Here is a 27,923-nt window from a genome sequence, read left to right as displayed (position 1 = left end):
AGGAGCAGAATTAGGCCACTCGGCACATCGAGTCTGCTCCGCCATTCAATCATGGCTGATATTTTTCTCATCCTCATTCTCCTGCCTTTTCCCCATAACCCCTGATCTCCTTATTAATCAAGGATTATTATTTCTGTCTTAAAGACCCTCAATGACCTGGCCTCCACAGCCTTCTGCGGCAAACAGTTCCACAGATTCACCACTCTCTGGCTGAAGAAATTCCTCCTCATCTCTGTTTTAAAGGATCATTCCTTTAGCCTGAGGTTGTGCCCTCTGGTTCTAGTTTTTCCTACTAGTGGAAACATCCTCTCCACGTTCACTCTATCCTGTAAGTTTCAATAAGATCCCCCCTCATCCTTCTAAACTCCAACGAGTACAGACCCAGAGTCCTCAACCGTTTCTCATACGACAAGCTCTTCATTCCAGGGATCATTCTTGTGAACCTCCTCTGGACCCTTTCCAAGGCTAGCACATCCTTCCTTAGATACGGAACCCAAAACATCCCTGCTCTTGTATTCTAGCCCTCTCGACATGAATGCTAACATTGCATTTGCCTTCCTAACTGCCGACTGAATCTGTACTTTAACCTTAAGAAAACCTTGAGCGTGGACTTCCAAGTCCCTTTGTGTTTCTGATTTCCTAAGCATTTTCCCATTTAGAAAATAGTCTATGCCTCCATTCCTCCTTCCTAAGTGCATAACCTCACACTTTTCCACATTGTATGGCTGCCGGGTCATGGACAAGCTGCTGTTGATGAAGAGTCTAGACTTGATTGCCCTCAGGTAAACACTTTGGGGGTTGAGGCCTGGGTCAGGATTGTTGGGTCAGTAGCAGATCATGGGGGAATATAGTGGGGTCAATGGCGGGAGTCGTGGGTGTTAGTGTCAGGGTTCTTGGGTTAGTTACAGGGTTCACAGGGTTTGGAGTCATGGTTCATGGGGGACGGTGTCAGGGACATGCAGATTGGTGTTGGGTACATGGGGATTGTTGTCAGAGATCTTGCAGTTCTCGGGAGGAAGTGTTAGTGTTCATGGGATTCAGAGAGGTTGGTGTCTGAAATCTCAGGGTTCAGAGAGGTCAGTGTTAGGAGCATGGGATTCATAGGGCTCGTGTTGGAATCATGGGAGTTAATGAGCTCAGTGTTGGAGTCATGGGGTTTCCAGGGGTCTGTGTAAGAGGTTTCATTGTTCACAGGGGCCGGTGCTGGGATCATGGGGTTCACAGGGATCGGTGTTGGGTTCACGGGGTTCACAGGGGTCGGTGCTGGGATCATGGAGTTCACGGGGATCGGTTTTGGGATCACGGGGCTCAAGGGGTCGGTGCTGAGATTATGGGGTTCACAGGGATTGGTGTTTGGATCATGGAGTTCACAGGGGTCGGTGTTGGGTTCACAGGGTTCAAGGGGTCGGTGCTGGGATTATGGGGTTCACAGGGGTCGGTGCTGGGATCACAGAGTTCACAGGGGACGGTGTTGGGTTCACGTGGTTCACAGGGGTCGGTGCTGGGATCACGGGGATCACAGGGGACACTGCTGGGATCATGGGGTTCACAGGGGTCGGTGCTGGGGATCACGGGGTTCACAGGGGTCGGTGCTGAGATCACGGAGATCACAGGGGATGCTGCTGGGATCATGGGGTTCACAGGGATTGGTGCTGGGGATCACGTGGTTCACAGGGGTCAGTGCTGGGATCATGGGGTTCACAGGGATTGGTGCTGGGGATCACGGGGTTCACAGGGGTCGATGTTGGGATCATGGAGTTCACAGGGGTCGGTGTTGGGTCCACGGGTTCACAGGGGTTGGTGCTGGGGATCTCAAGGTTCACAGGGGTCAGAGTTGGGTTCACGGGTTCACAGGAGTCGGTACTGGGGATCTCAAGGTTCACAGGGGTCAGGGTTGGGATCACAGGGTTCACAGGGGTCGGTGCTGGGATCACAGGGTTCACAGGGGTTGGTGCTGGGATCATGGGGTTCACAGGGGTTGGTGCTGGGATCATGGGGTTCACAGGGGTTGGTGCTGGGATCATGGGGTTCACAGGGGTTGGTACTGGGATCACAGGGTTCACAGGGGTTGGTGCTGGGATCATGGGTTTTATGGGGGCGGGGTTGGGTTCATGGGTTTTATGGGGGTGGGGTTGGGTTCACAGGGTTCACAGGGGTCGGTGTTGGGTCCACAGGATTCACAGGGGTCGGTGTTGGGTTCACAGGGGTTGGTGCTGGGATCATGGGGTCCACAGGTGTCGGCGCTGGGTTCATGGGGTTCATGGTGTCAGTGTTGGGATTATGGGGTTCACAGGGGTCATTTGTGGGTTCATGCAGTTCACAGGGGTCGCTGCTTGGATCATGGGGTTCACATGGATTGGTGCTGGGGATCACGGGGTTCACAGGGGTCAGGGTTCACGGGGGAAGGTGTTGGGTTCATGGGGTTCACAGGGATCGGTGTTGGGATCATGGGGTTCACAGGGTCAGTGCTGGGGATCACATGGTTCACAGGGGTCAGTGTTGGGACCATGGGGTTCACAGGGATTGGTGCTGGGGATCACGGGGTTCACAGGAGTCGGTATTGGGATCATGGGGTTCACAGGGATTGGTGCTGGGGATCACGGGGTTCACAGGGGTCGGTATTGGGATCATGGGGTTCACAGGGGTCGGTGTTGGGATCATGGGGTTCACAGGGTCAGTGCTGGGGATCACATGGTTCACAGGGGTCAGTGTTGGGACCATGGGGTTCACAGGGATTGGTGCTGGGGATCACGGGGTTCACAGGGGTCGGTGCTTGGATCACGGGGTTCACAGGGGTCATTGCTGGGTTCACAGGTTCATGGGGGTCGTTGCTGGGATCATGGGGTTCACGGGGGTCCGTGTTGAGATCATGGGGGTTTGTATCCCTGTTCACAAGGATCATGAGGATAGGTCTTGGGGCTCTCGGGCATCAGCTCACAGAGGTTGTCATTGGGGATAATGGGGATCACGACTGTCAGTGTTAGGGTTCACAAGAATCACAGGGACGGTGACGGGGTTCTGTGTCAGGATCATGCAGCTCAGTGATCCCCAACACCGACCCCCGTGAACCCTGACACGTGGGGTGGATGGGGGCGGATGGGGGTGGATGGGGACGGGCTGCTGCTCAGATTGCAGATGTTAGTTTGAGAGCAAAAGGGAGATCCAGACTGGTGACTGGGTCGAGTGATCAGTGACGGGAGGACAGGAGTTAGAACTGGTGACCATGTGGGACTGCGTCCAGAGTTCCTGCTCCTCCAAACTCTGCATTCAGACAAATTATTTATCTTCTTGTTTGCTTCTAATCCCAAGGGCTCATTTCGCTGAGTGGAGCCAACAATGGTGCAGGCTGTCTTGCACACAGCAATCCCACAGATGGGATTAGGTCCCTTATTTGCAGATACAAAGTGATTACATCTGTATTAGACATGGAAAATAGCCAACTCTTGTTTGGCCTCAGCAATGTGACAGTTGGTTTACTTGGAACTGGGAATGTGCACATTTTCCTGCCTGTTGTATTGTGATTCCAGAGCCACAGCAATGTGGTTGACTCTTCAATGCCCCCTGAAATGGAGTGCAGTTAGAGATGGGCACTAAATGTTGGCCGAGCCAGTGACATCCACATCCTGTAAATGAATTTTAAAAAACCAAGTGTCTGATATTATTTTCCATTGATTTCAGGTGGTGGAATGGCAGGGTACATGCCGACAGAAGGGCAACATTGACTGTGAAACCAGATCCAACCCATTTTAACTCCCAGCTCTCGTGAACAGATTGGTACACTTTCCCCCGGACTGCTGGGGAAGAGGGTAGGGAATGATTGTTACCCTCTGGAAAATCAGGTGTCCAGTTGTGGCTTGCCAGCACATGGGCTCTGCAGGAAAGAAAAAGGGGAGAATATGAAAGGAAAAGGCACCTTTCTTGGGATCCCACATCAGCACTTTTGCTCCTCCTCAGCCCATGAATGCAAGTATTAAATTTACAATGGTTGGACTTCCTCAGCCTCAGACAACCTGGCAGGAAAGGCATGACCACCTACCTCCCAACTCAGGCTTGAGTTAAAATTGTAGCTGGGCTCAATGATCTGCCTCAACTTCCCAAGAAAACAATGGTGTTAAAATGGCTGTGGGACAGCTTGCATTTGCCAAGTGAGGCAATTAAAATTCTCCCTTTGGCACTGCTGCAATTTATTATTTTCACTTTAATTAGATGAAGGATTTCAAGAAAGAGTACATTTTTAATAAAAACCCTTTACGGAGGAGGTACAGTTTGTTGTTTCATTGCTGCAAACTATACTTACCTGTATCTCAACTTAAGAAAATGCTCAAACATTACCAAAGTTTTTTGTGGACTCAGGATCCAAAAGTTACTATTGTGTTGAACAGTTGCTCTTATCTTTGTACTCTTCTTCTCCAAATGAATCCTGCTGGATCGAGGATGACTTGCTTCCACTCAGTTTGATGGGTCCTTACATGGCCGATAAGCACAATCTGTAGATGCTGCCATGTGTGGGATTGACTGTGCTTGAAGGGTCAGCAGATGATCTGTTTGGAAGTTTGTGTGTTTTTTCTGCTGCCTCAACTCTGCATCTGTCTGTTTCCTGTGAAGTTTCTCAATATGTTCGGTGCCTTCACAAATAAACTTCCTCCATTTTGGTTGGTAGCAAACCAGGGACTCCCATGAGTTGGTGGGGATGTTTGATATCTTTTGATTTGATTTAACTTGATTTATTATTGTCACATGTATTAACATACAGTGAAAAGTATCGTTTCTTGTGCGCTATACAGACAAAGCATACCATTCATTGAGAAGGAAACGAGAGAGTGAAGAATGTAGTATTACAATCATAGCTAGGGTGTAGAGAAAGATCAACTTAATGCAAGGTACATGGAACATGGAACATAGAACATTACAGCGCAGTACAGGCCCTTTGGCCCTCGATGTTGCGCCGACCAGGAAAACCAATCTAAAGCTCCTCTAATCTACACTATTCCAATGTCATCCATATGTTTATCCAATAACCATTTGAATGCTCTTAATGTTGACGAGTCCACTACTGCTGCAGGCAGGGCATTCCACGCCCTTACTATTCTCTGAGTAAAGAACCTACCTCTAACATCTGTCCTATATCTCTCACCCCTCAATTTAAAGCTATGTCCCCTTGTGTTAGCCATCACTATCCGAGGAAAAAGGCTCTCACTATCCACCCTATCTAATCCTCTGATCATCCTGTATGCCTCTATTAAGTCACCCCACAACCTTCTTCTCTCTAACGAAAACAACCTCAAGTTCCTCAGCCTTTCCTCATATGATCTTCCCACCATACCAGGCAACATCCTGGTAAGTCTCCTCTGCTCCCTTTCCAGCGCTTCCACATCTTTCCTATAATGCGACAACCAGAACTGTACGCAATACTCCAAGTGCGGCCGCACCAGAGTTTTGTACAGTTGCGGCATGACCTCATGGCTCCGAAACTCAATCCCTCTACCAATAAAAGCTAACACACCATATGCCTTCTTAACAACCCTATCAACCTGGGTGCCAACTTTCAGGGATCTATGCACATGGACACCCAGATCCCTCTGTTCATCCACACTACCAAGTATCTTTCCATTAGCCCAGTACTCCGTATTCCTGCTACTTCTTCCAAAGTGAATCACCTCACACTTTTCCGCATTAAACTCCATTTGCCACCTCTCAGCCCAGCTCTGCAGCTTATCTATGTCCCTCTGTAACCTGCCACTTCCCTCCACACTGTCTACAACTCCACCGACTTTAGTGTCATCCGCAAATTTACTAATCCATCCTTCTACGCCCTCATCCAGGTTATTAATAAAAATGACAAACAGCAGTGGCCCCAAAACAGATCCTTGCGGTACACCACTAGTAACTGAACTCCAGGATGAATATTTCCCATCAACTACCACCCTCTGTTTTCTTACAGCTAGCCAATTCCTGATCCAAACCACTAAATCACCCTCAATCCCATGTGTCCGTATTTTCGGCAATAGCTTACCATGGGGAACCTTATCAAACGCTTTACTGAAATCCATATACACCACATCAACTGCTTTACCCTCATCCACCTTTTTGGTCGCCTTCTCAAAGAACTCAATAAGGTTTGTGAGGCACGACCTACCCTTCACAAAACCATGCTGACTATCCCTAATCAAATTGTTCCTTTCTAGATGATTATAAATACTATCTCTTATAATCCTTTCCAAAACTTTGCCCACAACAGAAGGAAGGCTCACCGGTCTATAATTACCAGTAGATAGGTCCATTCAAAAGTCTGACGGCAGCAGGAAAGAAGCTGTTCTTGAGTTGGTTGGTACGTGACCTCAGACTTCTGTATCTTTTTCCTGACGGAAAAATCCTCTGTGATGCTTTGGCGACATTCTTCTTTGGGAGTCATAGATTCATAGAGTCATAGAGGTTTACAGCATGGAAACAGGCCCTTCAGCCCAACTTGTCCATGCCGCCCTTTTTTTTAAAACCCCTAAGATAATCCCAATTGCCTGCATTTGGCCCATATCCCTCTATACCCATCGTACCCATGTAACTATCTAAATGCTTTTTAAAAGATAAAATTGTACCCGCCTCTACAACTACTTCTGGCAGCTTGTTCCAGACACTCACCACCCTCTGTGTGAAAAAATTGCCCCTCAGGACACTTTTGTATCTCTCCCCTCTCACCTTAAACCTATGCCCTCTAGTTTTAGACTCCCCTACCTTTGGGAAAAGATATTGACTATCTACCTTGTCTATGCCCCTCATTATTTTTTAGACCTCTATAAGGTCACCCCTCAGCCTCCTACACTCCAGAGAAAAAAGTCCCAGTCCATTGAGCTTCTCCTTATAACTCAATCCATCAAGTCCCGGTAGCATCCTAGTAAATCTTTTCTGCACTCTTTCTAGTTTAATAATATCCTTTCTATAATAGGGTGACCAGAATTGCACACAGTATTCCAAGTGTGGCCTGACCAATGTCTTGTACAACTTCAACAAGACATTCCAACTCCTGTATTCAATGTTCTGACCGATGAAACCAAGCATGCTGAATGCCTTCTTCACCACTCTGTCCACCTGTGACTCCACTTTCAAGGAGCTATGAACATGTACCCCTAGATCTCTTTGTTCTGGAATTCTCCCCAACACCCTACCATTAACTGATTCAACTGATCCTGCCCTGGTTCAATCTACCAAAATGCATCACCTCGCATTTGTCTGAATTAAACTCCATCTACCATTAGTTATCCCACTGGCCCAATTGATCAAGATCCCGTTGCAATTGGAGATAACTTTCTTCACTGTCCATTATGCCACCAATCTTGGTGTCATCTGCAAACTTACTAACCATGCCCCCTATATTCTCATCCAAATCATTAATATAAATGACAAATTACAGTGCCCAGCACTGATCCTTGAGGCACACCACTGGTCACAGGCCTCCAGTTTGAAAAACAACGCTCTAAAACCACCCTCTGGCTTCTGTCAAGAAGCCAATTTTGTATCCATTTAGATACCTCACCCTGGATCCCGTGAGATTTAGCTTTATGCAACAATCTATCATGCGGTACCTTGTCAAAGACCTTGCTAAAGTCCATGTAGACAACATCAACTGCACTGCCCTCATCTACCTTCTTGGTTACCCCTTCAAAAAATTCAATTAAATTTGTGAGGCATGATTTTCCACTCACAAAGTCATGCTGACTGTCCCTATTCAGTCCTTGGGTCTCTAAATGCCCGTAGATCCTGTCTGTCAAAATACCTTCCAACAATTTACCCACCACAGATGTGAGGCTCACTGGCCTGTAGTTCCCAGGCTTTTCCTTGCAGCCCTTTTTAAACAAAGGCACAACATTTGCCACTCTCCAATCTTCAGGCACCTCACCCGTGACTATCGATGATTCAAATATCTCGGCTAGGGGACCCGCAATTTCTTCCCTAGCCTCCCACAACATCCTGAGATATACCTCATCAGGTCCCGCAGATTTATCTACCTTGATGCGCTTTAAGACTTCCAGCACCTCTTTCTCTGTAATATGTACACTCCTCAAGACATCACCATTTATTTCCCCAAGTTCCCTAACATCCATGCTTTTCTCAAAAGTAAATACTGATGAGAAATATTCATTTCGGATCTCACCCATCTCTTGTGGATCCGCACATAGATGACCTTGTTGATCCTGAAGAGGCCCTACTCTCTCTCTTGTTACTCTTTTGCCCTTTATGTATTTGTAGAAGCTCTTTGGATTCTCCTTTGCCTTATCTGCCAAAACAATTTCGTGTCCCCTTTTTGCCCTCCTGATTTCTCTCTGAACTCTACTCCTACACCTCCTATACTCTTCAATAGATTCACTTGATCCCAGCTGCCTATACACATCATGTGCCTCTTTCTTCTTCTTGACCAGGGCCTCAATATCCTGAGTCATCCAGAGTTTCCGACTTCTGCCAGCCTTGCCCTTCACTCGAAGAGGAATGTGTTTACCCTGAACCTAGTTAACACACTTTTGAAAGCATGCCACTTACCAGACGTCCCTTTGCCTTCCCACAGACTCCCCCAATTAACTTTTGAAAGCTCCTGCCTGATACCATCAAAATTGGCCTTGCCCCAATTTAGAATTTTAACTTTTGGGAGTCTGCTGCCATGATCAATTTCTGAGTGGAGCAGTTGCTTCCGGAGTCATGTGCCAGGCATAGGAATGTTCCGCCTAGTGGCACTGATTTTGTGTGATTTGCACCACGCTGCCGGGCATGTTAGCTTGGGAGACAGCGCTGCTGCTGGACTGTATTTCTTACCCCAGATGTGGTGGATCTGGCCAGTAGTATTTTGCCAGAACTTTGAGTTGCCTTCTGTAGGTTGTCCAAGTCCATAGAGCACAAAGGATTGCAACGATCACTGCTGTCCAGTAATGACATCAGTCTTGGGTTTAAGACGCTTGTTTTCAAATACCCTTTCCCTCAATCGACAGAAAGCTGAAGCTGCACACTGAAGGCATCTGTATAACATATTGAATCAGTGGGTGATAAATGAATGATACAACAATTCCCTTCACTTCAATTCTACATTGCTTTGATTAACATGGCATGTTTTGGGATAGAATCCCAACAGCGCAGAAGATGGACCATTCAGTCCATTGAGCCTACACCGACAACAATCCACCCAGGCCCTAATTCCATAACCCCATGTATTTATCCTGCTGATCCCCTGACACTAAAGGGCAGTTAAGCATGGCCAATCAACCTAACCCGCACATCTTTGGAATGTGGGAGGAAACCCACGCAGACACAGGGAGAGTGTGCAAACTCCACACAGACAGTCGCCTGAGGTTGAAATTGCACCCGGGTCCCTGACGCTGTGAGGCAGCTGTGCTAACATCTCAGTATAATTAATTCAAAAATGCAATTGATAACTTAATATAGCTCTTAATAGGTTAAACTCAATGCTTAAAGGCGCTCGGTGATATGTCCATTTATATGCCAAACAGATTATTTCACAAAATGGTTCTCCTCGAATGCCAATTCAACTTGAGACAAGAGAAAATATTTAGACCATCTTGTGGATTGTTGACAGTCATTCCATTAGGACACTCTTAGAATCCCTACAGCACAGAAGGAGGCCATTTGGCCCATCGAGTCTGCACCGACCACAATCCCACCCAGGCCCTACCCCCATATCCCTACGTATTTACCCACTAATCCCTCTAACCTACGCATCCCAGGACACTAAGAGCAATTTTAGCACAGCCAATCAACCTAACCCGCACAACTTTGGACTGTGGGAGGAAACCGGAGCACCCGGAGGAAACCCACGCAGACACGAGGAGAATGTGTAAACTCCACACAGACAGTGACCCAAGCCGGGAATCGAACCCAGGTCCCTGAAACTGTGAAGCAGCAGTGCTAACCACTGTGCTACTGTGCCGCAGTCGATGTACTTGAATCCAGCAGGAGTTAATGTCAACGGACTTCTATCTGAGAAGGGCAGTATGTAGTTTAATTCACAGCCAGGCTGGGTAGTTCCCAGCTAAGGAAAGCTGACAAGAGCTTTGGAGGTCAAGCTGCCGGAACAAAGGACAAGCAATCACACAGCTTGTTTCAGTTGTATCAGATCTGGTAAGGAAGGCACAGGGGGTGAGCAGATTTTATTTTTAAGACGCACAGTCACTCGGTTTAGATGAAGAAGTAATGTAATGAGTTATATTTAGCTTGCTATCAAGGACAGTGTGACATGCTTGTTATTTTCTGTCTTCCCGGACATTTGCTACACTCTCTCTTTTTTTCCAATGCCTTAGACTCCATGAGAATGAAAATGGAACACAGCTGCCAGAGCTGAACTTTGGAGCAGCCTAACTGACTGTCTGAAATCTGTGAAGAATTTAGTGTATATTTGAACTACAAAAATCCCTGGCAGGATTCAGTGGGGAAACATGAGCAGCTGTTGGTTGTCAGTAGAGGTATGTGAGGACAGTTGAATTCCATTCCTAAAGGAGGTACTCCAGAAGTTCACTGATTTTTCATTAGGCAAGGAGCAAAATGAAGAAATTGTGTTTATAAAACACCCTTCATATCCTCAGGATATCACAACATGCTTCACTGCTAATAAATTTCTTCAGCAATGCTTCTGAATAAAGTTAATAATTTAACATATACAGTTGTTACAGCCAGGTGAGCACTGGCACAAAGAGTCCATCTTTCCACTTCTCTTTTAATAGTGACTGGGCTTTTTTCTTAAATAAGATCAATGATCCAATCCAGTGTACGTACTTAACTATTTACCTGCTGATTGCAAATCATTTGGTCCGTCAAAATCTCTTGAGTTTCAATGAGTAGGGGGTTCATTTTTATTGTGCTAAACGTGGTTAGCACTGCGGCCTCACAGTGCCGGGGACCCGGGTTCTATTCTCGGCTTGGGTCACTGTCTGTGCGGAGTCTGTACGTTCTCCTCCTGTCTGCGTGGGTTTCCTCCGGGTGCGCCGGTTTCCTCCCACAGTCCAAAAGATGTGCTGGTTAGGTGCATTGACCATGCTAAATTCTCCCTCAGTGCGTCCAGACAGGTGCCAGAGTGTGGCAACTAGTGGATTTTTACAGTAACTTCATTGCAATGTTAATATAAGCCTATTTGTGACACTAATAAATAAACTTAAAACTTAAAAACCCATCCAGGTAAAGATTTTGGAATAGGATAAAAGGAAACACACATCCCAACCATTGCAACACACACACATGCTTGCACAAGTGCAATGTACAAAGTAGAGGAGGTTAAATTTTGACCAAACTAACTTCCAATGAAAAAAAGCAAAGACATAAAGACATCACTAATTATGAGTCTCTTGCTGTTGTTTGTGACTGAGGCAGTTCTTATGTCTGTAGTCCTTTTTTTTTCTGCTGGGAACGCTGCTTTGGAACTCAAAGTTAGCTTTTGAATTTTTCTATCAGTTGTTTACAGTATGAGAGAAGCATGCAGGATTAACATTGGTTGAGAGAGAGAGGCAAATGGCTTTTTGTGCCTTCAGATATTCTTTCTCTAGCCTGCCCCAAAGCCAGCCTGATTTTTGTCATAAAATGCTTTCAGAAATCAAGGCGTTTAGGTCATGTGACCACTGGCCATTGATACATGATGGAAAATGACCAGTAGTTTATTCCTGGTAACAAAATAACTTCCACCCTCTATGGTCAAAACTATCAATTTACAAAGGAGGAAAATAGAGGCCTTAACATTTCCCTTGTGCATAGTCAGTTTTGTTAGTTCTCCTGTATTACCTGATAGTCCTGGAGACAGAAACTCTGAGGCCTTAATGTCCTTGGTCTTTTGGGGTAAGTCCTGACAAAAGGAGGTGCAATATTCCACAAGTACGTGGTGTGGGTATGTTTATTTTAGTCCACCATTTGAGAAGCTTCCAGAGATTTGGCCAACTTGCAGACCCAAACATCAGGTGACCAGCGGTAGACATCTTGGGGGCGATTTTCCCAAAAGTGCTGAATTGACAGGAAAACTGTTCTAAATCCCGACTGTTCTGACAGTTCAACTTCTCACCTGAATCTCCGCACTCTGTGCACTGAAGAGGTCCAGTCGTGAATATCATTAAAAACCCAAGGGGGGCGGGGCCTATTCACGTCGGAGTTTGACAGTTCTGAAACACTGCACATGCGCAGTGGCCCCAAACTGTCAACCTCCCATTTGCTGGTCAGCCTGATCGCTGGCCAGCCCAGGACTCCTGCAGTACTGCCCCTCCAGCCCAACTCCCCCCCCACCCCACCCCCCCACAGCCCAATCGCTGCCCCCACAGCCATTCTTGGGCCAGCCCTGACCCCCCTGGCCCGGAGCGCCCTGATGCCCAGGCCCCACCCCCTTGCAGTGGCTGTCCCCCACTTCCCTCACCCTGGCAGACCCCCCCCCCCCACCCCCGCCGCTGACCCCTGCCCGGGGTCAGACCCCCCCCCCCCCCCCCCCCCCCGGGTGGCAGGCCCACCCCCCGGCCGACCACCACCCTCCCCCACAGCCCATCTCAATCGCTGCCCTCCCTCCATCCATCCCAGACCAACCCCAATGCAAAGTGGCAGCGGAACCCCCCCACTCCCAACAATCGCACCTAGGCCCCGCCCACAGTAGGCCCCACCCCTTTGGCACTGCCCGATGCCCACTGGCAGTGCCAAGGTGCCCCCTGGGCATGGACACTTTGCCCCTTGGGCAGTGCCAGGGGGCACAGGCCGGCACTGCCAGGGTGCCCATGCCCAGAGGGCACCACCTCCCCACTGCCCGACCCCCCGGGGGGCCCCGATTGCACTCCCACTTCATTCCGGAGGGGTCCCCCACTAGTTCCCCGAACGTGGGGAGCTAGTCTGAACCCTGCCAGAATGAAGTACTCCTGCTAGGGTGGGAGATTCAATCGGGATCTGAAAGATCCCGATATTTAACAAATGTACATATTTAAAATACATGCAGAAAAGATTTAATGACTTACCTGCCTTCCGGCCTGTTTCCAGCGTGGTCTGGCCGGCGACTATTCGCCAGCTTTGGGAGTTGCGCATGTATTCCCGGCACATGTGCAAATCCCTGTTCAAGGTCGCAGGCGCGCGTCTCTGACCACGACCCGCCACTAAAGTTGTGGGTCGCAATGGGAGAATCGTGGCCCTTAAGTCAGTGTCTTTGTTTTTAATAGCTGAAGCTCTCATTTAAAAAAAATTACTGAAATTTAATATTTGACATCAACACACCTCTGTAACACAGGGTTTATCTTTAGACAGCTGATAGTTCATAGAAATTCACGACTCATTTAGTTTAGAATGACTTAAAGATTTCTGCCCTCACAAGTATCTTTATTCCTGTAATATTAAAGCTTGTTGCAAATGAGATGAGAACTTTGATGGGGTGGTTCTCAGGAGAATGTAGATGCATCTGCCCAGTGAGATGCTTGGGTGCTTTGGTGGGTCTGCCAGATGGCCTGTTGGTACTGTCAAAGAGTTTGGAGGAGTCTGCCTCTAACTTGGCACAAAGCATCACATAAGCTTGGAAACCATTCTTTCCAGTAGAAAGGTGGTGGCCAACTCTTTGGCAACACTTACTCTTCCAGCTGTGATGCAACACCTGGGAACTGCTGTCTCAGTTTCCAGTGCAGTACTGGCAGAAAGCATCCAGAAGTGCAGTGGAAGCTCATACTGAGGTCGAGCATTCCATATTTGCTGCCATGCAGGTTCAGTCTACCACTGACCTGTCGGTAAATCCCTGAGTTCAAAAGAGTATACAGGCTCTCATTGCAATCTGTTGTGAAATGATGTGCATATACCTTTAATGGAGCATATCTTAAACTACTGTCAATCATTACATATCTCGACAGGATGTGATGTATTAGACCCATGACTTGTAGGCAGTTGGCAAGCAGCAAGGTAGAGATCAAATGTATGATACTTGGTCTCCTAGTTAATCTATCTGTAGTTTTGTCTTCAAATAAAGTACCTACATTATACACCAATCCTTGTGTATGACTTGTACATTCGTGTCAAAGAGAAGAAGAACATAATATGTTGGCAGGGTGATGGTTTTGAAGATTTGACTCAAAAATATATAAGTCTTAATGCTGCACATGCAACAGATGAAGATCTGGTGTGACAATGAAACAACTATCAAGACTCACTGCGTATAAGAGTTCCACAGCTTTGCAGGGATTCTATACACTGTACTTCCATGCTGGGATTACGGGGGCAAATTTACCATTGCAATTGTTCCGGGCCGGGGGTGGGGGGGCAGCTGCAGGGTCTTGCGGTAGCTGGGTGTGGTACCTGGTTGATTCAGTCAATCACTGTCAAACTCACCGCATTCAATGGTTTGGAGATTCCATCTCTGGGATCCATTACACTCATGTGTTGCTAAAAAGCTCACCCTGGTCACCTCAGACATTTTACGTTCTGAATACCACAGGTCCAGTGATCATAGGCCTACCAGGGTCCAAGAATCTTTCCTTGGTTACCATTCATTGTATTGTTAAGATACTGACGGGGACCACAGACCACAAGGAATGCCATTGGAAATCCTTGGAAACCCTGTGCTTACACTGGGATAAGGTCACCTTATTCTGCAAAGCAGATCAGTCAACAGGCTACACAACACTGTTTGAACTGACTATTTCTACCCATTCCAAACTTGCAAATTTCACACAGCAGAGCCAATGCAGAATTACTATTTGGCAGGCAAAGCAGACAATTACTTCCTCAGTCATCACTCGCAAATGCTCCATGATTCATTGATCGAAAAACAGGTAAAGATGAAGGACGCCCTATGTCCAGCATGCAGGTAATGTATTACCCAACCTGAACATTGGACAGAAAGTTTAAATTCAACGCCCAACTGATGTTACCTGGAATCCAATAATAATCATTGGCATATGCTCAGAACCAAGGTTGAATCAAGTACAAACACTGAATGGTGAGGAACAGCCAAATCAGAAAAATACTACAACCAGAAACACCAAGTAGAGACTATAGCACATCTAAAATTCCACACAAACAAAGCCCCACTAAGTATAGAGCAGTCAGCAAAAATCAACATATCTAAAGCTGAATGGATCAGCAAACCATCGATACATTTTAGAGACTTGGACATTTATTGCTATGTGTGAATGAACATTCTGACACAATGATATTTTTCTTTGCTGTCGTGCAAGTAGTTTGGTCCTTTAAAGGTAAACCTTCAGTTTAGAAAAAAATGGATGTTATGATGTGAAGTTCATATAACTTTAAGGAAGTGTATCTTAAACTAGCGTCAATTGCTACATAACTCAATAGGATGTGATGTCGTTTGGTAGTACAGAACTTGAGTATTGCTGAAAAAAGAGACATTTTTTGTCAAAGATTTTTGCCTCGGACTCATCAATACAATTCTCAAGAATACCAAATGTAAAGGGAACAATAATTTATGCTGTATGAGAAGAGGGTGCTGATTGGTTGGCAAGTGGACTCTGGTAGAGATATTGCATGGAGAATGCACCAGTTAATGGTGACTGACAATAAATAATAATAAATTTGTTATTTTGAAAATACATTTCAAAAAAGCATTTTTTGAAATTTAAACCAGGCAGTTTGATGCTGATTGGTTAGGACATTGCCCTGAGAAATGAACCAGTGAATGTATGTGTGGTGAACCATTGTTGGTTACCACCAGGAGTGCTGAGCCATGGTTTGGCCAGCACTATGAGTCTGTAGATATGTTACTGTTGGGGTTAGGGTTGGGCTGTTCTACCTGTTAATATAGTCCTATGGTACACCCCAGTTGGCTCCGCCTTCCGGGAGAGGTATAAAGGTCACTGCTCTGCCTGGTGACCCTTTAGTCTGGGATTGTATATTGTATAAAGTAACTCCGTTATTGTTGGCAATAAAAGCCTTTATTTCCCGGGTACGTCCAGCCTCCCGTGTGATTTATCACGCATCAGTATGTCACTTACTTTGTTTAGGTGAAACAGGCACAATTTGCAAAGAACAAGGCTCAGTGTATTAATATTTGTAGCTTCCAGTACATGCAAATATGCAATCACGGAATCACATCTAATGATGGATACTGTGTTTTGAGTTTTGCAAGCATGGGCTTGTAATGTATGCTCTGCAATTTTCCCATTGTGAACAGTGGAAGGGACATGCTGTTTGATACAATCTGCCAAACATACTGGCGGAACCTGATGAATGCAAAATGAAAAGCTTTGACAAAAATGTCTCTTTTGTTCAGAAACTCTCTTTTCACATTGCATTATTTTCTCAGAGTTACAAAGCTAATGGGCTGAGTGGACAGGACAAGCCCTTAATCCATCTCCTTGCTTGTTTTGAAAACCAGTTCAAATTCAAATTGAATCCAATTCATGATCGCTGCAAAATTGATATACTAGATCCAAGCTTATAGGCATTACACCAGATCTCACCCTTGATCCTACACTTGATCTTAGCCAAAAGGCTGAGATACTCAGAATTATGTTGCATTAGTCCCATGACTTGTGGTCATTTCGTATGCAGCAGGGCAAAGGCCAGATGTACGAAACTTAATCTCCTCCTAAATCTAACTGTATATAGTTTTATCTTCAAATAAGGAACCTGCATTATTGTTTCGCCAATCCTCTGTATGAATGGTACGTTTACATTGAACAGAAGAAGACTGTAACACGGTCCAACAATCTGTCCTCAAACAGGTTATTAGGGTTGCAGAATCAATGACCTGAGGAAGTGGCAATGGCTCCGTGGTGCATGAATCTGCTGCTTTCTCTCAGGATGAAAGTACTTGTGCTCCCACCATCAGCGCCATTCTTCTTGCCTGTCATCCAGTTCAGGCTGCTGCTGCCATTGCCAAAATGGTACAGCCTGGACCGGAACCTTTATGTCCAGAGCTGCTGGCTGTCATTCTGCAGGGCCACCTCCACTGAAAGTTATCAGCCTTGCAAGAGCCATGCTGCAGCCATGGGAGGAGGATAACATAGGAGAACCAGGCCAAACAAAGGCACCCAGAAGACAGGCCCTAAAGGAATGCACTTGGCTGAATAGATCAATAGATGAACATCTCCCCAAGGCCATCCCCACACCGCCACTTCTTGCCTTCAAACAACCGCACAACCTCAAACAGATGATTGTCCGCAGCAAACTACCCAGCCTTCAGGAGAACAGTGACCACGACACCATATAACTCTGCCACAGCAACCTCCGCAAGACGTGCCGGATCATCGACACGAATGCCATCATCTCACGTGAGATCACCATCCACCAGGTACATGGTACATACTCTTGCAACTCGGCCAACGTTGTCGACCTGATACGCTGCAGGAAAGGATGTCCCGAGGCATGGTACATTGGGGAGACCATGCAGACGCTACGACAACGGATGAATGAACACCGCTCGACAATCACCAGGCAAGAGTGTTCTCTTCCTGTTGGGGAACACTTCAGCGGTCACGGGCATTCGGCCTCTGATCTTCGGGGAAGCGTTTTCCAAGGCGGCCTTCACGACACACAACAATGCAGAGTCGCTGAGCAGAGACTGATAGCCAAGTTCTGCACACATGAGGACGGCCTCAACCGGGATCTTGGATTCATGTCACATTATCTGTAACCCCCACGACTTGCCTGGGCTTGCAAAATCTCACTAACTGTCCTGTCTGGAGACAATACATATCTCTTTAACCTGTGCTTAATGCTCTCTCCACTCACATTGTCTGTACCTTTAAGACTTGATTACCTGTAAAGACTCGTATTCCAACCATTATTTTGTAAATTGAGTTTGTGTCTTTATATGCCCTGTTTGTGAACAGAACTCCCACTTACCTGACGAAGGAGCAGCGCTCTGAAAGCTAGTGGCTTTTGCTGCCAAATAAACCTGTTGGACTTTAACCTGGTGTTGTGAGACTTCTTACTGTGTTTACCCCAGTCCAACGCCGGCATCTCCACATCCTGACACTCTGCTGCCAGCCAAATTATTTCCAAGGAGGGAATCAATTCCTGCTACTGCTAGTTCAGGGATAATTCCTACCATGACAACAAGGTCTGAAACAAAGTCAGACTCTAGGTTGACCTTGAAGAAGGGTACAAGTGTTTGGAAAACAAAGATAGTTTTAACCAATTTAAATTTATGTTGTTGAATATTAGAAATAAGATACAGTTTTAAGTTGGTTTAATTTACTGTTTCTGTGCCTGAAAGGGTAGAACCTATCGTTAGATTCATGATGGACAAAAGTGTTTGTGTGGGATTTGCTCTCAATTCCAACTGCGATCCTATTGTGCTTAGAGAGGGCTATGGCATGAAGAATAAATAAATCAGCAGTGATTGCATAGCAACTGGTGCCTTGTAAGGTGGGGAAGCTTCTAAGTTTTAGTTTAGCTAATTTGATTGCAGTCAGAGGTAGGTAGTGAGAGAGAAGGTAACTCTCACAGCTCTGCTAGATGCAATTGGTTTTAAAAGTTTATTTATTAGTCACAAGTAGGCTTACATTAACACTGCAATGAACTTACTGTGAAATTCCCCTAGTCGCCACGCTCTGGCACCTGTTCGGGTAAACTGAGGGAGAATTTAGCATAGGCAATGTGGTGAACCATAGATGGTTACCACTATGGGTACTTGTACATATGTTGCTCTTGTTACTGTTGGGGTTAGGGTTGGGGTGTTCCACCTGTTAGCATTGTTTGGTGGTACACTCCGTTTGGCTCCGCCTTCTTACAGGAGTATAAAGGTCACTGCTACTTCCTCGTAGCCCTTAGTCTGGGATAGTATTGTTAAGCAGTATGCTCTATTCTTGTTGTGAATAAAAGCCTTTATTCCCGGGTACGTCCTAGCCTCCCATGTGAATCAATCGCGCATCAGGCAATACACCTAACCAGCACGTCTTTTCGGGCTGTGGGAGGAAACCGGAGCACCCAGAGGAAACACATGCAGAACGCGCAAACTCCGCACAAACAGTGGCCCAAGCCGGGAATCGAACCCAGGTCCCTGGCGCTGTGAGGTAGCAGTGCTAACCACTGTACCACCATGCCGGCCCATAAAGAAGGCTAAAGAGGGAACCTCTCACTCAGCAGACTCCTCCATGCTCTTTGACAGTACCAACAAGCCATGTGGAGGAATACTTAAGAAAACAGATGCTGGAAATTTAAAGTCCAGCTAATTAAAGAAACTAGAGAAATGATGAGAAGTTTCCAAGAAGTCTGGAGTTAACAGGAAAGAGGAAACTGGGGTTGTTGTTCAGTAAAATCACAGAGAGTTGAAAAGGCATTTGAGCTTGAGAGGCCCGAAAAGTATCTGCAGTAGTGCTAAGGTTTGTGAGAAATTGCTACAGTTTGGGAGACATTGGGCCCGATTTTACCATCAAGTTGCGTCCGTAAAGTCGGACGTGAGGCGAGTAGTGTGATCTGCGCCTGTCTCCGCACTGGTTCCCCCTTTGCCAAGGCCTGAAAATGGACACGATCGGGACCGTGCCTGAAACGGGCGCGATGGCCATTTAAATACACTTGCATTGACATGTATTTAAATTGAATTAATGGGTGCACACCTAACCTTACCAACACTTCCCCTTTACCACTACATTCGCCAATCCAGAATCGGCACGAAACAGACATGCTCCATAAAAGTCCTGATTTGGGCACTCCATCAGTGAGGGTTAGTGAGGAAGTAAGTGCGCAGATGGCTCTCTGTTTCTGACAGGTGTCCTTTCATTGTGACCATTTTCTTTCTCAGGTCGGTGGCGGCTCTGCCAGTGTGTGGGGGGTTAGGGGGGCTGTTGCTCAGCAGGGTCTCCGATGTCCAACTTGCAGCACGGACCTCGGTCTCAGCACTGACCTCGGGTCTTATGGTGCTGCTGGGACCTAGTGCACTCAGCTCACTTCCAGCTGAAGGATTTGCACAAAGTCCTTGCAAATTGCACTGCTGCAGCCCCTCAACGTTTCAAGGAGCTGTGATTGTGGGGAGCATGTGGCTGGGGGAATTGGGGGTTATGGACAGTGACTGTTGCTGGGTTAGGGACAAGCAGCATTCCTTAACCTCTACATGTGTTCCTCTCCCGCACCCGCCACCTCAGAGTGACGGGATGGCTTTTGCAATGCAACCAATCAATCTTGCTGTTCTTTTGGTTTTTGCTGGAGCTGAGGAGGAGGAGCTGGAGGAAGAATTGCGGGCACAGGAGGCCCGGGCCTTACCATTTGCAGGAGTAGAGGGAGATGACCACCAGAAGCAGGAGGTGGCCGCCATTCACCCAGAGTTGGCGGGGGGGTGGGGGTGTGGCGCAGGAGGAGGGAGCAGAAACCCCGGCATTTCCGTGTATGAGTGTCATTTGAACAGATGTCGGACACCATGTGCCACCGACGCCTCCGCCTCCTAAAGAAGACAGTGCAACACCCGTGCCACCTGGAGCAGGACCTGACACCTAGAGGGCGGGAGTTGGAGATGGAGAGGAACCTGTGTCGAGCAGGTCACAGAAGCCCTGTGTGCCCAGGCTGGGCAGTACATCAAATTTAATCTGGACCAGGCCCATCAGGAAGCCCGGGTTGCAGGGTTCGCAGCCATTGTGGGACTGCCTAACATACATGGGGCCATCGACTGCACCCACGTCACCTTCAAGGCCCCCGACAGAATCCGTGAAGATTCATCAACAGAAAGGCGTTCCACTCCCTGAATGTTCAACTCGTGTGTGACCAAAATATGAATATTATGAACGTCTGCACAAGACATCCAGGCAGCTTCAGTGTCAGGAGCTCGGACATCCCGGAGGCATTTGGGGAGGAGCCCAGGCTGCGGGGGTGGCTCGTGGGTGATATGGGTTACCCGCTTCGGACATGGCTGATGATGCCTGTGTGGAGGCCTGTGACTGAGGCAGAGACCCGCTATAATGAGGCCCATGTAGCCACCCACACAATAGTGGAGAGGTGCATTATTCAGCTCCTCAAAATGCGATTCCGGTGCCTGGACTGATCTGGAGGGACCCTCCAATACAACCCTGTGATCCCTTCCTGCATTGTGGTTGTGTGCTGTACCTTGCGCAATCTGGCTCTACAGAGAGGTGACATATTGGAGGAGGAGGAGGACGTGAATGTTGACCAGCTGGGCGTGGCTGGGGAGGATGACCAGCAGGAGGAGGAGGAAGAGAAGGAGGAGGAAGAAGAGGAAGAACATGCCAAGGAACACCACCCAGGCACTGGTGGGCCGGCAGCTTAAATGAGGCAAGCGAAGGCGGCTAGGGAGGCCCTGATCATCAGGCAGTTCAGTCGCTAGGGGCTTGAGTCTGTGGGCTCCATTCCCCCAGCCCCCCAAAAATTCCTTCTATCTCCTGCAATATTGTCCCATCAGAGTGGTGTGCCTGGGTATTCTGTGTTAATGAGTTTTTTAGCAGGCAGGAGGGTGATGACAACTTGCTGAACATCATTATGATGATCCCCTGGATCAAACTAATTTGACTCCAACCTGAGCTCCACATGCACGCTGGCACTGGGATCCACGTCTGTGTAGTGGGTAAGGGACCTGAAATCCCCATACAGGGCCCGGGGGTGGGTGGCGTGGGGGACGGGAGGGAATCGCTCTTGAGTTCTGGGGAACCATTGGTTTCCTTTTTTCAGAAACACGGTATTGAGGGGCCTCCCCAACTGACATCGACATGAAGCATCTCTCCGGCGATCATCAATGGAAGAGGATTCCTATTCGAGACAAATCTGAGACAAATTAGTCACAGGTGGGTGGTGAAAATACATTTAGTAATTGCAATAAAGGTGTTTAAATAATACGTTCTAACATAAAAACTTGTTAAGGTGTTTAAATATCTTTCTAACGAGTGCAGCCCTTCACCCGTGCCATCTCAGTGCAACTACAACTTCCTAACCTTATGTGGCCTACCACTACATCTCAGTGACTCCCTAGAATGTGCATCGGAGGTGGAAGGGGCCAGCTGCCTACCTCGCCCTGTTGCCTGTGATGTGCATGGCGGGCATCCTCTGGAGGCCCTGGACTTTAAGGCCCTGGCCGACTTCTAGGTGTCTGGGATGTTCTCATGACACCCTCTTCATCCCACTGCCCCTGAGATACCCCAGGGTCAGGAAGGGGGAAGTCAGAAGGTGCAGCCACAGCCACAGTCTCCTGGGACATGGGCTCGAGTCTTTCCTCTTCATTTGGGGTTTCTGTGGGCCCCTGGGTCACTCCATGGGACAGCGGTGCTTCTGCAGTAAACTCCAGAAGCTCCAGCGTCACCTGGCCCTGCCAGTCCTGAGGGATTGAACAGGCTTCTCGAAATTCTGCGGCCTATAGCTGAGAGGCTTGAGAGCTTGCAGGAGACCCAGCGGAAACAGTGCTGAGACACAGCAGGTTACAGCAGCAGCCCTTGAGAACATGGCTCAGTCGCAGAGGAAACCTGAAGGAAGAGGTGTAAAACCTGAAATTGAAACCTAAATGAAAGCATAATTGAAAAGAAGATTTGAAAGTGGGACTTCTGAAAGCGGAATTTGAAATCACCCATGTGGAAGTCGGAATTCACTGAGACAAAAGTGGCTCACGCTAAAAGAATCAACTGGGGGGATTTTGAAGAGAAATCTACAGATATTCACTTGGGTTTAAAGTAGAATGTGTTTTACCACAGTTATCTTGTGTGCTTAAAAGGGACTTTGTATGCTAATGAGACCATTGTAGTTTAAGAAGTACTTTGTAATTTGTGTTAATCTTAACATTTGTATGTAATTGTTAAGATAAAGGGAGAGTAAAGGAGTATTGTATCATAATCCAATTTTTTCATGTTTGCTAAATGTTTTTTCTTCTTGTTGGTGAAACCTAACCTTTTAGCAGTCTTGTGACTCTTTACCCCCATGTTTTATGAAAAAAAGAAGTTACGGTCTTTTAAGTCAGCGTTCCACTCCGGGATCTCCTGTACATTTATAACATCGACTGGGATCATAACACAAGCGCAGATCTTCCTCCCTCTCCAATGATCAGTGCTTTGGACTTCAGGTTGGATTCATGGGGGTAGGTTAAGGTTTCCTCCAACATTAAGGACTGGATGGCCCCTGTGTCCCACAGCAGTACCACAGACTTTCTCACATCCTGCGATAGGTGTGGGGACACAGTTGCTGACAGGAAAAACTCTGGAAGTTCCCTGGGAGCTTGTCTGGTTGGAATTCTCTGGTAAAATAGATCCTCTGGTCCTGCTGGCAGCGCACCCTGCCCACGGGTTTCCCACCGGGAGTTGGGAATTCCCATTGACAGTGGCGAGACCAGAGAATCCCGCCACTAGCAAACAACTCACCACCTCCTGCCATCGGGAACCATGCGACTGGGAGGCCGGAGAATCTGACCCACATTGTGCCAGGCTATCCAAAGTGTGAGCTTCAGGAGTGAGAGACTGCTCTGCTGCACCAGTCATTGTGGCGTCTTTTGGGAGACTATTCATATGGAGCTTAATTGGACCTAGGGCCTCCCTGGCAATCGCCAGCCCTCAAGTCTGGAAAGACCTATTTTATTGCACTGGGGACACTTGGCCACCAGAGCTGCAGAAAGACTTCTCGCACCCTCCCTTGTGTTTAATGTTCCTGGTGGGGGGCCTTTCCCATCTACACTGCCTTGCTGATCCTTCCAATACTCAATCTATCAAGTCAAATTACTTTATTCTTCAAAACAGAAAGCACTTTTTAAAATGTGCCTTATTCTTTATCCTGGATCTCACTTATATTTTGGAAATGGAAGCAAATTCTGAAGTACTGATTTTCATTTGACTTAAATGCAAAGACTGGCAGAATAATCAGAAAGGTATGAACAGGTCACTCCTTGATGCATTTTCACATCAAACTAGACAAGGTACCTGACTGAGCGCCATGTGAGTGATCAGGGGGTGAGTTTTGAGTGGCAGTATATTGTGCCCATTCTTCACTGGAAGTCTAGCTCCTGCGGGATTGGTTTGGACCACTCTCAGTCATTCCTGTTAATCACTCATACGGAGCGCTGAAGTCATTTGAGGCTGCCATCCGTGACATCAGCAATATCAATCATCTTGCATTGCACTACCACACAAAGCAAGTAACAGATTCATGTTTCGACAAGAGGAATAATTTCATCACTTTCCCCATGGAGGCTGCCAAGCAACGGCAGAGACCTCTGAGATTTGCCTGAATTTTCCGCTTCCCTCAAAGTCGGGGAATAATTGACAGCAGACAAATTGCACTGCATACAACATATGAAGAATTGCAAGTAGTTTGTCAATCGGAAGAGCTTCCACACTCTGCATTTGCAACTGGTAAGTGATCACAGCCTTCAGATCATGCTTCACTGCGCTTCTTCTCCTGCCGATTGTCCTGATGCCTTTGTCCGATGTCAGCCCACAATCCCGCCTCTCCCACTCAAACCATTGGCTATCAGGTTGGCTCTACAAAGTCCCCAATCATGTGACTCATGAGTGTTGTTAAGGAACTGAGCAAAGAAATTAAGAATGCTATAATTGAAAGCGCATCTCAACAGGGCTGACAGCATTTGTAAGGAGAGAATAGAGCCAACGGCCGGAACTCTACCACCTTGCCCACCAAGCTCAAGAGTGTACTACCAAGATACCGCCAACACATCTCCTGTTCCACCAAAGGCTCAAACATCCGATATCACTGCTACACAAATTTCAAACATGCCTACCGCTCTATTGGCCGACCACACTTTGGCAAATCAGACCACAAGGCTGTGCTCCTGCTCTCGGTTTACAAGCAAAAACTGAAGCAGGAGAATCCATCAAAGAAAGTCGTGCGATATTGGTCTGAAGAATTGGATGATCTCCTACGGGGCTGCTTAGAGTCAGTGGACTGGTCAGTATTTAAAAACTCTGTGACCAGCCTGAACGAGTACGCCACTACAGTAAGTGACTTCATTAGTAAGTGTGTAGAAGACTGTGTGCCAAAGAAGCAAATCCGTGTGTTCCCCAACCGGAAACCATGGATGAACAGGGATATCCACTGCTTGCTGAAGTCCAGGTCTGAGGCGTTCAAGCCAGGTGACACTGACCTATACAAGAAAGCCAGATACCATCTAAGAAGCTCCATCAAAGATGCTAAAAGACAGTACCGGACCAAGCTAGAGTCCCAGGCTAGCCACACCAACCCCCGCTGACTATGGCAAGGTCTGCAAGATATAAAAGGCTACAAGATGAAGGCATGTAAAATCGCCGGCTCCAACGCAGCCCTCCCTGATGAGCTCAATGCATTCGACGCCCGTTTTGAGCAAGAGATCAGCGAGAGCATGCCTTCCACCCTAGAAGCGCTGGATGAAGCTGTATCTGAGGTCACCATTGCAGATGTCAGAGCAACCTTCTCGAAGGTCAACCCACAGAAAGCGACTGGCCTGGATGGAGTACCCGGACGTGCACTCAGATCCTGCGCAGACCAGCTGGCGGGGGTATTCACAGACATCTTCAACCTCTCTTTACAACAATCTAAGATTCCTATCTGCTTCAAGAAGACAACCATCATCCGGGTACCTAAGAAAAACCAAGCAGCGTGCCTTAATGACTATCAGCCGGTGGCTCTAACATCCATCATTATGAAGTGCTTCGAAAGGTTAGTCATGGCACGAATCAATTCCAGCCTCCCGGACTACCTGGATCCACTACAGTTCACCTACTGCCGTAACTGGTCCACAGTAGACGCCATCCCCCTGGCCCTGCACTCAACTCTGGAACACTTAGATAACAAGGACATCTATATCAGACTCCTATTTATTGACTATAGCTCAGCCTTCAACACTATTATTCCCATGAAACTCTTCTCCAAACTCCGTGGCCTGGGCCTCGGCACCTCCCTCTGCGACTGGATCCTGAACTTCCTAAGTCACAGACCACAATCAGTAAGGATAGGCAACAACACCTCCTCCACGATCATCCTCAACACTGGTGCCCCACAAGGATGTGTTCTCAGCCCCCTACCATACTCCTTATACACCTATGACTGTGTGGCCAAATTCTCCTCCAATTTGATTTTCTGGTTTGCTGACGACCCCACCTTAGTGGGTCGGATCTCAAACAATGATGAGACAGAGTACAGGACTGAGATAAAGTATCTGGTGAACTGGTGCAGCAACAATAATCTCTCCCTCAATGTAAACAAAATGAAGGAGATTGTCATCAACTTCAGGAAGTGTAAAGGAGAACATGCCCCTGTCTACATCAATGGGGACGAAGTAGAAAGGGTCGAGAGATTCAAATTTTTAGGTGTCCAGATACCAACAACCTGTCCTGGTCCCCCATGCCAACACTATAGTTAAGAAAGCCCACCAATGCCTCTACTTTCTCAGAAGATAAGGAAATTTGGCATGTCAGCTACGACTCTCACCAACTTTTATAGATGCACCATAGAAAGCATTCTTTCTGGTTGTATCACAGCTTGGTATGGCTCCTGCTCTGCCCAAGACCGCAAGAAACTACAAAAAGTCATGAATGTAGCCCAATCCATCATGCAAACCAGCCTCCCATCCATTGACTCTGTCCACACTTCCTGCTGCCTCAGCAAAGCAGCCAGCATAATTAAGGACCCCACACACCCTGGACATTCTCTCTTCCACCTTCTTCCGTCGGGAAAAAGATACAAAAGCCCGAGGTCACGTACCAACCGACTCAAGAACAGCTTCTTCCCAGCTGCTGTCAGACTTTTGAATGGACTTACCTTGCATTAAGTTGATCGTTCTCCACACCCTAGCTATGACTGTAAGACTACACTCTGCACTCTCTCATGTCTTTCTCTATGAACGGTATGTTTTGTCTATATAGTGCGCAAGAAACAATACTTTTCACTGTATGTCAATTGATGTGACAATAATAAATCAAATCAAATCAAATCAAATCAAGGAATCAGTGTGGGTGAAGGTCTAGAAATCTCCGTTGACCTTGGATGAGAATTTCTGGTCTCGCCCGAGTTTCAAGTCTAAATGACCCTTCGTCAAAGGATGAAGAGTCATCTATTCTCTCTCCACAGATGCTGTCAGGCCTGCTGAGATTTTCCAGCATTTTCTGTTTTTCTTTCAGATTACACCATCTGCAGTATTTTGCTTTTATACTGTAATTGAAGGCATGGGTCAAGCAGAGCTATCACAGAACAAACCATTAGCAGTCTGAAACAGAGACTCTTTTACCTGCGGATGTCTGGAGAAAGTCTTCAACGCAGTTTCTAGAGGGTTCGCGGATTTGTACTGGGCTGTGACATTTCCACAACTTTGCCTGACAGGGGGGCCATCTTCAAAGTCATCTTGTGTTGATCATGCAAATGAGCAAGATAAAGAGCAATACAAGGCAGCTGATGAGGCAGACTAAGGGCGCAATTTTCCTACCCTGCCTACCACGGGAATCAGAGTGGGCGGGGCAGGACCATGCAAAGTTTCTTTGGTCGTGGGGCGAGCACAACTGGAAAATCCTGCTTAAAGGTTAGCATTGCTGCCAGCCCTCTAACAGCAACTGATCCATGAATGGTTTTGTTGAATTGTCTATCCCCCCCCCCCCCTCCCCCAACAAAGAATCGACGATCTCCCCTGGCTTCACAATTACTATTATACCCAGCTGGTCAATGCACTCACTTTGATCACAAATGTTAATGCCAATGAAATGAAGTCCTGTCAGGGTTGCTCAAGATTAATTCACACTGACATCTGAAAATTAATTGTCAGTCTAATGTTCATCTTTTGCGCATGTCCATCCAACAAGCTGATTCCTATCCTAGCTTTCTTCCCTTGCTTCTGTGTATAATTGTGCTTGGTCAATCTTCCAGTATAGACTCCTTTTTTATTCATTCGTGGGACATGGGTGTCACTGGCTGGCCGGCATTTATTGCCCATCCCTAGTTGCCCTCAGAGAGCAGTTGAGAGTCAACCACATTGTAAAGGTCTACAAGGCTATGATTGAGTGATGGAGAGGGGCCATGGATGTCTGACTCTCTCAAGCTAAAGAAGGCCTCTCTTTCTGCAGACATGCTATGGC

The sequence above is a fragment of the Mustelus asterias genome, chromosome 4 (assembly GCF_964213995.1).
Source record: "Mustelus asterias chromosome 4, sMusAst1.hap1.1, whole genome shotgun sequence".
Lineage (NCBI taxonomy): Eukaryota > Metazoa > Chordata > Chondrichthyes > Carcharhiniformes > Triakidae > Mustelus > Mustelus asterias.
The sequence above is the reverse complement of the archived record's forward strand: the minus strand, read 5'-3'. Positions refer to the sequence as shown.